Source organism: Coturnix japonica, chromosome 2 (genome assembly GCF_001577835.2).
Source record: "Coturnix japonica isolate 7356 chromosome 2, Coturnix japonica 2.1, whole genome shotgun sequence".
Taxonomy (NCBI): Eukaryota; Metazoa; Chordata; class Aves; order Galliformes; family Phasianidae; genus Coturnix; species Coturnix japonica.
The window spans coordinates 35,961,294-35,974,350 of NC_029517.1; the positions used below are offsets into that span (position 1 = coordinate 35,961,294).

A 13,057-nucleotide genomic window follows, 5' to 3' on the forward strand; every position below is an offset into this window, starting at 1 on the left:
GACAATTCTGGAAATAGTACCTAAATGACTTAGTATAAAGTGATGAAAGAGAATTTGTATATAGTATATTTTCTCCTTTGCTCAGTTTGTTTTGCCATTGTAACAGAGGGGAAAAGTAAATAAAGAATCTGGCCTCAATTTTTGAAAAATTGAACTCAAAGTCTTTTCAGAGAAATATGTGGTTAAAAGCTGTAAATTCCTTATTGCTGTATAAACTCAACTCAGAGTGTGATACGAGCTGTCCCACATTGGTAAGCAGCAGCCACAACTGACTGTTCCCATGTATGTAGAGTCTTGGTGGCTGGCTTGTCTTCTGAACTCTGTCATGTCTTTGTTGCCTTGACTGGAATTTTTCCAGGGCTGAAGCCTTTGAGAAGGAAATTGCCGCTGGGTTTTCAGTTACATGGAGGATAAGAATTGGCTGGATTTTATTTATTTTCTTTAGGAGAAAAGAGCCAGTTTTATCAAAACCGAAGTGTCTATGGGAACATACCTTTTTTGATGAAATTTTGCTGGAAAAGGGCCAAGGACATTTTCTCATTGAAATACAGTGCTACTGCATGTATAAACTTGTATGTGTCTTTAATGTTAAAGGCAGTAGTTGAGAGCAGCTCTGTTATGCTGCTTACTTCCCTGTTCTTGACAGCAATACACCTTCATTACACCCAGGCTATACGCTTTCACAGACACCTCTGGACCTGCTCTCCACGATCCGTTTTGAAACCATTTATACTTCTGGCTACCAAGATATCTGGTGACTGTGAAGTGCATGCTTTAATTGTGCATTTCCTGCAAAAGTTGGTTCTACTCTCTGTAAGTCTGCTAATAAGTTTCTGTGAGGAAAGCTTCATCATCATCAATCTCTCCATATCAATCACTGGTTGCTTATTGTTGCCACCTCTGTAACTTCTCTAGTTTCCTTATGCTTATTATGAGATAAGGTACTCAGGCAGCCAAACATTATTTCAGATGCATTTGAAGCATAGCACATATGGGTTCTTTGTTTTGTTTTATCTCTTAAATATTTTGTAATACTGCATCACTTTGGAGGACATCTTTCTTTCTAGCCCTGGACTTAACATCCTGCCTCAGGGACCTAGGCTCCAAAAGGCTGATCACAGTGGGATAACAAAGTTATCAGTGACAGAATTTAGGTTTTGCAGGAAATAACCTCCACTTTCCAGCAGTTGAACTCATTAAAATGTTTAGGTTTGCAATCTCACATTCTTCTCTTTCCTTGTGTCTCTTACTCTAATGTCCTTGCTTGTAATCTAATACTTTCAAGGTAGCACAGTGTTAATGATACTGATTTTTCTTGCCTTACTTCTATCTCAAAACCAGAAAGTAGTCAACAGCACCTGGATTTTGCTGGCATATGAGAATGGAAAATTATTCCCTTTAATAGCACATAAAAATGGCAGCTTTTAAATTGAAATATATATATATATATAATATATATATATAGGTTCTGGGTTTTTTTGTTTGTTTAATTAAACATTGATTAAACATTGATGATTCTGAATACTGAAGGATGAGGAATCAGAGACTGGGTGAAGTTGAAAGGTACCTCTGGAGGCCACCTGCTCCAAGACATGTCTCACGCAGGGGCCACCTAGAGCTGACTGTCCACATGGTGTTTGATGATCTCAAAGAAGTGAAACTGCACAGCCTCTCTAGGCAGCCTGTGCCAGTGCTCTGTCACCTGCAAAGCACAGAAATGCTTCTTGATGTTCAGAGAGAACTTCCTGTGCTCTTATCCTGGAACAAATGGCACAAGTGAAAACAGCCTCACTCCATGCTTTTGCACCCTTCCTTCTTGTATTTATATACATCTGTAAGATCTCCCCCAAACCTTTTCTCCCATCTGAATAGTTGCAGGTTTCTCAGCTGCTAGTCATGGGAGTGGTGCCCATCCATCATCTCAGTGGCCCTCTTCTGGACCATCTCCATGACTCTCTTAGGAGCCCAAAACGGGGCCTAGTACTCCAGGTACTGTTTCGCCAATGCCGATTAGAGCGGAAAGATCATCTCTCTTGACTTTCTATTTATTTCTATGGGAACTACAACAGATACAACAAGTGTAACAGCACTATTTGATAGAGCAATTCTCAGCTACAAAACACTACTTTTCAACACAGTCACCACCATTAGCTATGCATTTTCAGCAGCCTTGAGCAAGAGCCTTCATACCATACTCATAAAAATCTGCTCCAGTGGAGGTGACCCACTGTTGCTGTCACCACTGCTGAAATGCACCACTTGCCACCTCACTGTGCCAGCATCCACTGTTTGTTGTCCACAGATGTTCAATAAGCATCAATTAATGTTACTGGGTGCAATTTTTTTTCCCCACCTGAAGGAATTCAGTTACATACCTTTGCTTCACATGCACTTCTGTGTCAGAATCCATTTGGTTGGACTGCCGTTTGCTGTCACATGGCAACTAAATGTAGTGTGCTATTGTTATGAAGGTTAATCTTCTACTGCCATGCTACCAACATCAGCCTCTGGTGTCATGGGCCGTTATAACAAAATAGAAGGCATTAATTTTGGAGCTGCCCTTGTTTTCAGATTCACTGCTTGGTGAATCCATTCTGACTACTGATGATGAGGTGAGTGGGTATGTCCTGTGTCCTCTTCCACACTCCTCTTGGTATTGCAGATATCTGGGTTTTTTTTTGTGTGGGGAGACAGTTCTGCTTATCCAAATCATTTTATCAGTCTCAGTAGAAATAAGTCAAATATATTATGCTCTTAAGCATGTTCTTAAGCATGCTTAAGAGCATAATTATGCCTAACATAAATGAAGGCAAAGTTTTTGTTATCCAAAGAGTCCTCTCATGGCTCTATGAGGTTTAGATTGGACTGATTATCATTTAAAATTATTTTTCTTTCTATAATAGAAGTTTTTTCCTCCAATCTGTTTCTATTGTTGCATGTGGTCTCTGACAAAGTAAAACACTGAAGAAAAAAAAGCTTTCATTTTGTACAATTATTTTTAAAATTGAAACATTTCTTTTCCTCCAAAATTAGCATTAAATAAAGGAAACATTATTGAAGGAAGTTCCAGAAAATAATGTTAAAATAGAACCTTTTAATATCAATAGATTGTACAACAAATAATGGCAACAAAATATGTAGAAGTAACAAAGCTAAAGGAAACTAACCTCTAAAGTACTGGTTGCATTCAAATTCTCAGCCTGGGTAAATCAAAACTGCTGTGCTGAATTGAAATAATTTTCACTTAAAAGTGTTCTATCTCAGTCAATAAAAATATAGCATTTGCATAGGCTCACAATTAGGGTATTGTGGAGATTGTTCTATGAAAAACAGTTACTTTTTTGAGTCCACTCTGTATCTTAAATACTTGAAAACTGAAATTGACCAAATAATTATGGTGGCCTAATTTATTCCCCACAATGAAGGACTTTCAAAATCTGTATGCAGTCTTCTCTTAAATTCCAGTAGTTTAGCTTTGGAGCTCTGGTCTGGGATGATGAGCAGGTTTCTTTCTGATGAAAGCCTATTTTCTACACCAAAGTATTTCCTGTGAAAGGAGCGCTATGATGGAGTTCTCTGAAGTTCACATGAAAGTGGCATCTGACCTCACCTCATGGGCTTCAGTGGGTTGTTACCAGTCAAGAGGAGCTTCCCAATGTGCTGTAAATAAACAACAACACATAAAAGGACTCTGTCTATGCCAGTACAAACTGCATGCCCTATACCTCTTGTATGGATTACACTGTTCTCTAAACTCATAGACATTTGACACCTCAATCAGCTTTCACAAGTCGTATATAGGTTTGTTTTATTTTTGGTTTTTTTTTTTGTTTTCATAACAACTCAATTTCCAACATAGTTGGGGAGCAACACATAGAAAAATGCTTCAACAAAAATATGAGAAAGACTACAATTTGCTTTTGGAGCAGGGATCACTAAGTCCTTTGATATTTTGTTCTCTCCTTTCTGTGTGGTTCATTAAATTCCATGAAATGACACTGTATGTTGTGTCAATAAATGAAATAGTGGTAACAAGGTCCCATCCCTTAGCTTTAGTAACTGCTTAAAAACACCCTCAAAGCTTAAACACTCCACCAGTGAATGTGGCCATTTCCAGTAGAGGAAGAGCACAAGCACAAGTAGAGTTGTGAGGCTTTTAAGTAGAACTCATAAGAATATGTTACACTACTGAGATACAAAGTTTTTTGCTAGGTAATTAAGATATTTATTATGCATTTAATAATAATTGATAGGTAATATTGATCATATTCTTAGTTACTGGTATATTTCAGTCTCACTGTTGTTTCTGTGGTACAAAGTATGCTGTAAGCAAGGAGCTGCTCTGCTTTTATGTAGCAGTTGCTGCAGTTGGCAGGGAGAAGTGTTGTGAAGAAGCCTCATGAGCTCTGCATCTGTGACCCAGAGTTTTTACTAAGGCTACTGCTTACTCTACAGCTTATAGAACTTGCAAATTAATATTTTGCATCTACATCTCCATTTGAATTATTTGATGCAAGTTAAGGAAAAATTACCACAGTGCTAAACATTACAATTATTTTTCTTTAATCATTCACAAGATGTTTTTTTCTCTTTTGCAGAATTTTTCTTTTTTTTTTCTTAGTTTTTTCTTTTTTTTCCTTTTAACTCCAAGGATTCTCATTAGCATCGTTTTTTATTAAAAATACTGAAAATCTAAGTAGCTTCATCCACCATTTTTTAGAATTGTATCAATGATTCCTGATATATATATATATATATATATATATATATATATATATTAGAGAAAATATAATTAGTATAAAAGTTGTATAAATGAAGTTTCTTAGTATTTTTCTTTAAATAGTGAATTATTGACTGGTTTGTAAATACTTTTCATGACAATTTTTCACCTAGGGCAAATATCAAACTAGTTAGTGACATGCAGTTGTTTTTAATATAGCTCTCAGTTAAAATGTTAAGCTTCTTTCAAAATCGCATTGTGTTTTACCTAAAATGAGCTTTCTGCTGTCTCTCCTCTTCTTGCCTCTCAGGCATTGAAGGAAGAGGTACCAACTCAGGAAGATTAGCAAGGCTGTTAAAACTGAATGTGGGAAAGATCAGAGCCAGTGCAGTCTGTGTTTATTCCTTCCCTTCAGAATTATGGATGCTTCTTTTGCGACTAGAGTTCATAGGACAAGGAAACTGATAAAGATAGGGAAGACAGAACAATTGAGCAATTTTTGCTGCAGTAACATAATCCCTACTAGGATCCTTAATGATATCAACATGCTCTAAAGACAACTTGTTTTCATGTTGCTCAGTGAGACCCTTGCATAATATTATCACATTGTGCCCCAGCTGCCGGCTGTGTAGAAATCACAGGATGAGTCATGTAAGCATCAGGAAAAGTCATTGAGTCTTGTTCTCCTCTGTAGTCTTACATGGTGACCTCTCAGATAAGACCTCAATACTTCTCTGAGTGTAAATAAATAAAGCTGAACTAATAATGCTAGTAATGCAAGTCCATTTTAGCTCAGTTTTCTGCAGTAAAAAAAATATCTTTGATGTCTGCTGCATTGAAAAACACTTCAAGGTGAAGTAGGTTATCAAGTAAAAATGCTTGACTAAAGGAAATGGCAAGAAAGAGGAGAAACATTCTAATTCAGAAATGAAAACATTTTTTCCTGTTTTCTATTCCTGCACTCACAGCTTCTTTTCACTCTGTTCTCATGCTAGTTCTCCCAATTAAAATTCTTCCTCTTTCCCTTTGTATTGTTTTAATTCTCTTCCTTATACTCATAGCTTTCTTGCTTTTGTAACTGATTGCTTAACAAGGAGGTGAGCTGAGCTGCATCTGGAGTAAAAAATAATAATAATTTTGTGAAGGAGGAAAAGCATTCAAGCAATATTGCTAATAGATATTCACTTTTATTTATATTGCACTCAGGATAGAGGAAATGAGGAACTAAAGAATTATGAAGGATTCTTTTTTTGTTGTTGTTCTCTTTGTTTGTTTTTTGTTTTCTTTTTTGTGTTCTCAAGCATTGCTTGCTAATAATGGGTGCCTATTTGTCTGTCTGCTGGTAAATTGGTGGTATTTTTAAAAATAATAACCTTTTCCACATTGTCCCCCCTACTCTAAACAATATTTTGGCCAAATGATTAGTGCTGGTGTTGATCTGGTAACATAAGAAATCAAAGAAGTTATCTGCTAGCTATCATAATATTTATATATGAGACCCTTAGTTTATATGAATGTTCTTTTGCTTACAATAAATTAGACTGGTTTTTGGGTGTCACACTGGCTGCATACTTCTCTGGTTTTCCTCTTGTGGTGTCTCTAGGGTTGAGACACCTTGGTGGTGTCTCTAAGCTGGTTGCATCTCTAAGCTGGCTGCATGCAGGGCATACCTTCTGCACCCTGACATCACCCCACATCAGGGAGTTGCTTTCACAAGTAGCTTCTCATGAGCATATTTCCCTTCAATACAGTCTTCTTGGAAGCTAATGTAATGTAGAACTCATAGCCAGAATTGATCTATGTAATGCTGGCTCCGTAATTCAAGGATGCTCTAATGAGCTGATTAATCAGCACTTTTTCAGTGTCTCTGCTATTGAGGTGAATTGAATCAAATAGGTAAGCTCTCTCAAATGTTTGCTGTAAGAGTTGAGAATAAATGGCTTGAAAGGGGCATCTACCTGCTTTCAGTAATTTTCTCCACAGGAATTTAAGATTTAAATTTTAGGGTATGTAGAATTTGCAGTGATCTATGTGCAAGTGTACTTAGGTGAAAGAGATGGCTACAGATGTATGTGCTTATTTGTTTTACTCTTTGTAATGTTTACACTAGATTTACATCTACAGGTTTACACTACTAGGTTTACACTACCTCTTCCTAGATTGTGGAGCTTCTAGCTCTGTAGTCATATCCAGCTGAGATATCTGTGATGAGGGATAATCAAGGTGTAAGTACCCGTTTTTCTTTGCGGCCTTGGCTACTGGATGAGGATTAGTTTGTTGCTGGATTAACTTTCTGTCTCAGAACTCAAGCAAGGAAAGATGATGTTTTCCTGTTACAGCTGCATAGGAAGTCTGCTATGGATCAAGCAAATTAGAAGAGCTGTGATTATGTATTTGAGTGGAGTCATGCAGAGATGGCCCTTTAAATATCAGTTCAAATTGATGCAGCCAGTCCTAACATAAGATATTAAGAACTAGAGATAGTTCTTAAATACATTGTTTAGGTTCTTGGATAGGAAATACAGCACAGAAAATTGCCAGAACTGGCTGCTTATGAACACCATTTTTCCCCACATTTACATGAAGATCAGCTGCAACAAACTCTGAGTTTTTCTCAGGTACTGAATAGTGTCTGGCACTTTGTTATAATAAAGGAAGATGTTAATGGGGAAAGATTTTTCTTTTCTCTGTGTGAGGACAGTGATGCTGCTAAACCCATGAGACTCAAGGGTATGTATTGAAAGGAGATAAATGTTTATAGTGATGAAGCGACCAAAGATACATTTATTTCATACTGCTTTTTCAAAAGCTTTTTCAAAAGGAAGGCATGTAGCAAGGGACTGTAGACTTCCTTGATAGACATTGTACAGCTAATGGATATTGAATTTCTCCTGTGGTTGATATAAGACAAAACAAGAGGAATAAGTACGGGCCATTTTTTCTTCATCTGATATCAGATAAATACTATATTAATAATTTTAAGTGAAGAATAACGTGTAGTGCTCACCAAATATTTGGAATTGTCTCTTCCTGTGGAATGAAACCGGGCTGTTTGAAGTAAACAGGTGGTAGTGGCAAAAGTACACTCAGCTTGCCAAGACTTCTGCCAATATTTGATTACCTAGACTAATATTAATCTGTGTGATTGACAGACTTTTGATATATATACATATTTTTTTCTCAGAAGTGTATTTTAATTGTTTTGGAAGAAAATTACTCAGTTTTCTCTGTTTTGAGGGCTACTGGACTATGTGAATTGTTCAAGACACAGCCCTCAGAAGGTAATAAAGCTGTCCCACACAGTGTTGATGTCATTTGGTTACTACTAACAGCATCTTGATGCTTTCATTTTGAATTGTCCCCTTTCCAGAAATCTGTAGAATATCTTGGATGTCTCAAAGAATTGCTTTTTTTCTATTAGGAACTACTAAGAAAAGTATTTATTTGCATGAGCTCAACATTTTCACTTTTACGAGTACACTCACTAGTCTTACATGATGTAAGAGAAACACAACCAAAGCAAATTCTCTGCTTAACAGTGGCCTCAATGAGGGTTTTTTTTTTTTTTTGTTTGTTTGTTTTTTTTCTCGCAGAATCCCCAAAGTTTTTTTTCTTTCTGCTCTGTCTTCAGTTTTTTTCCTTCTCCCCTTTGCAACTCAAGTACTTTCCACATTAATCTACACAGAAAATTCACCTTTAACAGTAGTTTGTAGTACTTCCTTGTTTGTTCCCTGCAGATTAGCTGGTGGAAAAATGAGAATCTTTTTATGGTTGACCTCTTTAGTGTATTCATTATTCTAATTAGTTGGTATTTCTCTGTGTTAATTGTTCTTGAGATTGTCATATAAGTGCTTTCAAAAACAGTGCATGATACATGAAATGGTCCATGTCAGCAAATGGTTGTTCAGTGCATGGTAAGAAACAGTGCACAATTTCACAAAGACAGTCTTTAGCGTGACTTTATTCTCTAAATTGCCCAGGGCAAGCCTATATCTATTCATTGGCTCTGGTGGGAACACGGTCTCACTAGATTAAACTGCTTTTGTAAATATCCCCTCAGCAATACAGACCACATTCATTAAATCAATCAGAATCATTCAGTTGTGAATTGACAAGATTCTTACACATTTGCAAGTCAGCTTTCTCCTGTGTCTCTTAGGAGTCCTTGTGTTCCTATTTCAAGAGCAACCATTTAGCCATCTCCCGTGAAGTCATTGTGTGGTTTTGGCACCTTGAAGTGAAGCGTGAAGGGGGCCGGAATGGGAAATAGCACTGGTGAGGGCCTTGGTTTTGCCAGCAGGAACTTGCCCTTGCTGGTAGATATGTGGGCAGAACTCTGGCGCTTAGGGGGAAAAAATCTGTAAAACTCTGTGTCTAGATATAGCATTTGTAACTGATGCTTTTTTATTTCTCTCTCTTTTTTTAATCAGCAGTTCCTATTAGAACTAGTCAGCAGCAGTTTTATTTCCCCTTTCCCCTGCTTTCCACTGCTCTGTAGGAAATATGTGGCTCCTGGGGATTGCAGGGAGCAGTTTACAGAGCAGGAGAGAAGATTCTTCATATTATTAACAAATAGGATGATGGCTCTTTTTTCCTGAAGGTAAAACTAAATTTGAGCAGTAGGGGGCATGGAGAGCGTTTGTGAGCATAACTGTGGGCTGAGAAACTAACCTGCTCTCTCCTGCACCTTGTTCAGGAGGCCCAGAGGAGAGTTCAAACATCAGGTTCCAGTGTGCTGAATTGTTCTTCCTCAAATCTCACAGCTCCTGGGGGTCTGATCTTCCTATGAAAAGTGGGCAATGCTAGGGCGAAATACCCATCTGTTACCTTTTCTGTGATTCTCAATGCCATGTGCCTGCAATGAACAGTTCCTAAAATTACACCCATATCTGTGTTTTATTAAAATCTTTAATATTCAGTCCTAGAGGAGGCAGGTATCATTAAGAGTAGGATTTGCACCTTCTCTTACCATCCCGCTGTTCTCTGCAACACCCTTTTGTGCTCCATATATATATATATATATATATATATATATATATATATATATATGTATGTATATATATATATTTTAACTGCTGCTTTCCCAAAGATATGCTTGCAGGAAGGATTTTAGTCCAAGAGGTCTCTGGCAGGTTATTTCCTCAATTGTTCCTTCCAAAAAATGGGATTCCTTATTCTCATCACTCACTTGCAGCTGGCCTCCTTGCTGACGAGAGGACTGTGTATTGCTTCTGCCGCCATCCCTTTCAGATATGCTGTGCCACTAGTCATGAGGGAGAATTTCACCTTCCTGATGACTGTTCTTCAATGACCCTTAGTTTTTCTTGGGTTGTGATTCTAACTGCTATTCTATTCCTGACGGCCTTTCATTCAGAGCTATTCCTTCGTTTCCTTGGCTGGAGGCACTTTTGGAATCATCCCCATTTGGCTGCGCCTCTATTATCTTGGTAAATGATGGCATGTGCCATGGCCCATACTCTGCCAACATGTTGTCCACTCGAAACTCGAAACACCCCAGATCTTCCTTTGTTTCCATAAACATATGAACTGTATGCTGCAAAATGCAGCCTCACTGGAAGGTTCCACACCTCAGTCTCAGAAGAGAAACATCATCAAGTCATCCGGCCAGGCCCTGTTTTTTTTTTAACCTGGAATGTTCCTATGTGTTGTTAAAAATATTTGCTGGGGCAGTATCAGTATGGTTGCACATAGAAATTCTTTTGTCTTAGTTAAGTTCCTGTATGTGTGTGAATATGATTAAGTAAGCAGATACTATAAAGTAGGTCCAGTTAAAGTTTAGCAGTCCTCTTGAATGTATCATGTGCATAGTTTGGAGAAGGTGAAATGAGAAGATTAGGTATATGCCTTGCACCATTGTTTCCATTACCAAACGATCAATATTTCCAGTGTGAAAATGAATTTTTATTTATTCTTTTTTTGCTTAAAAGTGGTGAAAGGAAACAGAAATCCAACACTTTTCCTTACTACAGGATCACTTCAATTGCTATGGAATTTACTGATTGTAAGTAGTATTGAAAAACAGTTAGCAATTACATAATCTACTCTGTGCTATAGAAACCTTTTGATGTGATTTTGTTACTGGCTAGCAGTCAGCTTCAATACTACTTGTGTGCAGGAACCAGAGCTTTATCTACATAGGTCACTCCAAAAGTAATGCCTCCTATTTATTTCCACGGAAACTACAACAGGTACAAAGAGCACAATAACACTATTTGATAGAGCAGATTCTAAGCTACAGAATGCTATTTTTCAATACACTCAGACACCATTCTGTCAGGCTGCCCCTCTGCTGCCATCTGTCTCATGGCAGCAGAACGTAATAGAATATTGTTCAGGAGTTTCAGCCTCTACCACCAACATCTGCCTCTGATATCAAGAGCCAACATCACAGCACAGGAGGAATTATTTTTGGAGCAGCCCTCATATTTTGTATGCTTTAGTAAAACCATCCTATGACCAGGGGTCTGTGTGTTTAAATAAAAGTATGTAGTTGACGCACATAGGCAAATTATGTATGATTTCCTGTCCTGTGATTGGCTTAATTTCTGTGGGTAATACCTGCAGATCTTCCTATTTTAGAATACATTCAGAAGAAAAGAGGCCCTCTTTGAAACGAGAATTTCCAGTCTTCTAGGAGGGACTCAGGAGACCTATGTGAAATTGGTGTCTTCATTGATGATGTGGATTTCCAGGACATGCAGACATCAGTCTGATGTTTAACCCTACTCAAACTTAAACAAGTGCTTCCCGACAGATTTCTAGCAGGCACTGTTGGAACACTATATCACAACAGCTGTCAGATGCTCTGTAAAGATAATTACCCCCTCATACTCTCTTGAACCTGTAAATTAGATCTGGATATGCCTTTGAAATATAATTGGCCACACGATGGTTAACTTTTTCTCTGGTAAAAAGCCACACTTGTGCCAGGTGCAGGGCAGGGAAGGATGCAATATGGGGGGCAGTGGGGAGAATGGAATTGATTATAACTGGTATAAATTTCAGATGATGTAAAGCATCAGCTCTTTGCACAGTGAAACCAGTGATTAAAGACCTGGATAGTTCTACACAATTGACTTATACTCTAGAGTGGTGTTCTCCAAATTACAAAACCAATCAACCACCCTAATTGCCTTCATTCAAAACCAGTCACCAATTTGATTCTTTTGCCAGCCAAATAAGGCAGCATAAATCAGGCGGTATGAGTGTCGAGGAATGCACATTTGGGACCTAGCCAGATCTTATGTAAACCTAACAGCAATGTATTAAATCCATGGCCAGGAGAGATTTGCAGTTCTCGTTTCAGTACAGCATCTCCTTTCGGCTTTATGTGGTGTGGTGAGCATAGAGCTGAAATACTCCAGATATGATTGCAGCCCCCCAGATACACTGGTGTGGCTTTACAATGGCTACACAGTAAGTGAGGGCTGAACAGGGTCTTTACTTTGTAATGTCTGCTTTTATTAGGATTTTCCTTTAAAAGGCTCTAATGGGATTTACTTTGCTCCCATTGAATCAAACTGTTACTGACATTAGTGAAAGCTAGTTTAGGCCCCAGTCAGCTTTTTACTGTCGTTGCAAAGACATTTGTTGGTTTTCTTTCAGTGGAGTGGAGATAATTCATTTTTGTTTTCAGCGTGCATTCCCCTTCTTTTCCTTTTTCTGTGTGTGTGCTCTATTTTTTGGGGGGGAAAAAAAAAAAAAAAAGTAAAGGAAAAAGAAAAGAAGACACTATTTCCTTATTTTGAAGTCTAACCTTTTTTTTCAGCAAGTATGTCACCCACTAGTATAAGTGGGAAATAAAACTGTTTGACACCTTCTGGATCTTGGACTCATTGAGTGACTGTGGAAACAATTAGATTGCGTGGTGCCTGAGGTGTCCTTCCTTTGGAAAGAGAACTGAACTGCTCTCTATCAGTAGGACTTAACACCCATTAAAAATTTTTCAGGCCCAGTGTGACTGTCATTTTACAAGATGAAGTCAAGGATAGGCAGTAAAAGAACTTGCTGGGCAAAAAGCAGCAGTTAAAAGCAAATAGATTAGCTAGATGCTAGAAGCAGATGAGTGAAGAATGTATCTGCCACTGATGAGGTTTTGTTAGAGGTCTTGTTACAAATTTTGATCACTATACACATGAATCTTTTGTGAGTCACTATTGAATTGTCTTACATGAAGAAAAAAAAAAGGAGAAAAACTGAATTATTTGGCAGACTTCTGCTCCTTTCAAATGCAAACAAAAGAAGGACAGTATAGATTGTCAAAATGATGGAATAAACCTGGAAACCAGGTACAGAACATTTTGCTGATATATGAAA

General features: G+C 37.8%; 1 protein-coding gene across 5 annotated transcripts in view; it reads left to right on the forward strand.

The window, feature by feature from the left end:
• The window catches only part of RBMS3 (RNA binding motif single stranded interacting protein 3), a 689,820-nt gene that overhangs the window by 177,248 nt on the left and 499,515 nt on the right, over positions 1 to 13,057 (forward strand). The gene's annotated exons all lie outside the window — the stretch shown is intronic.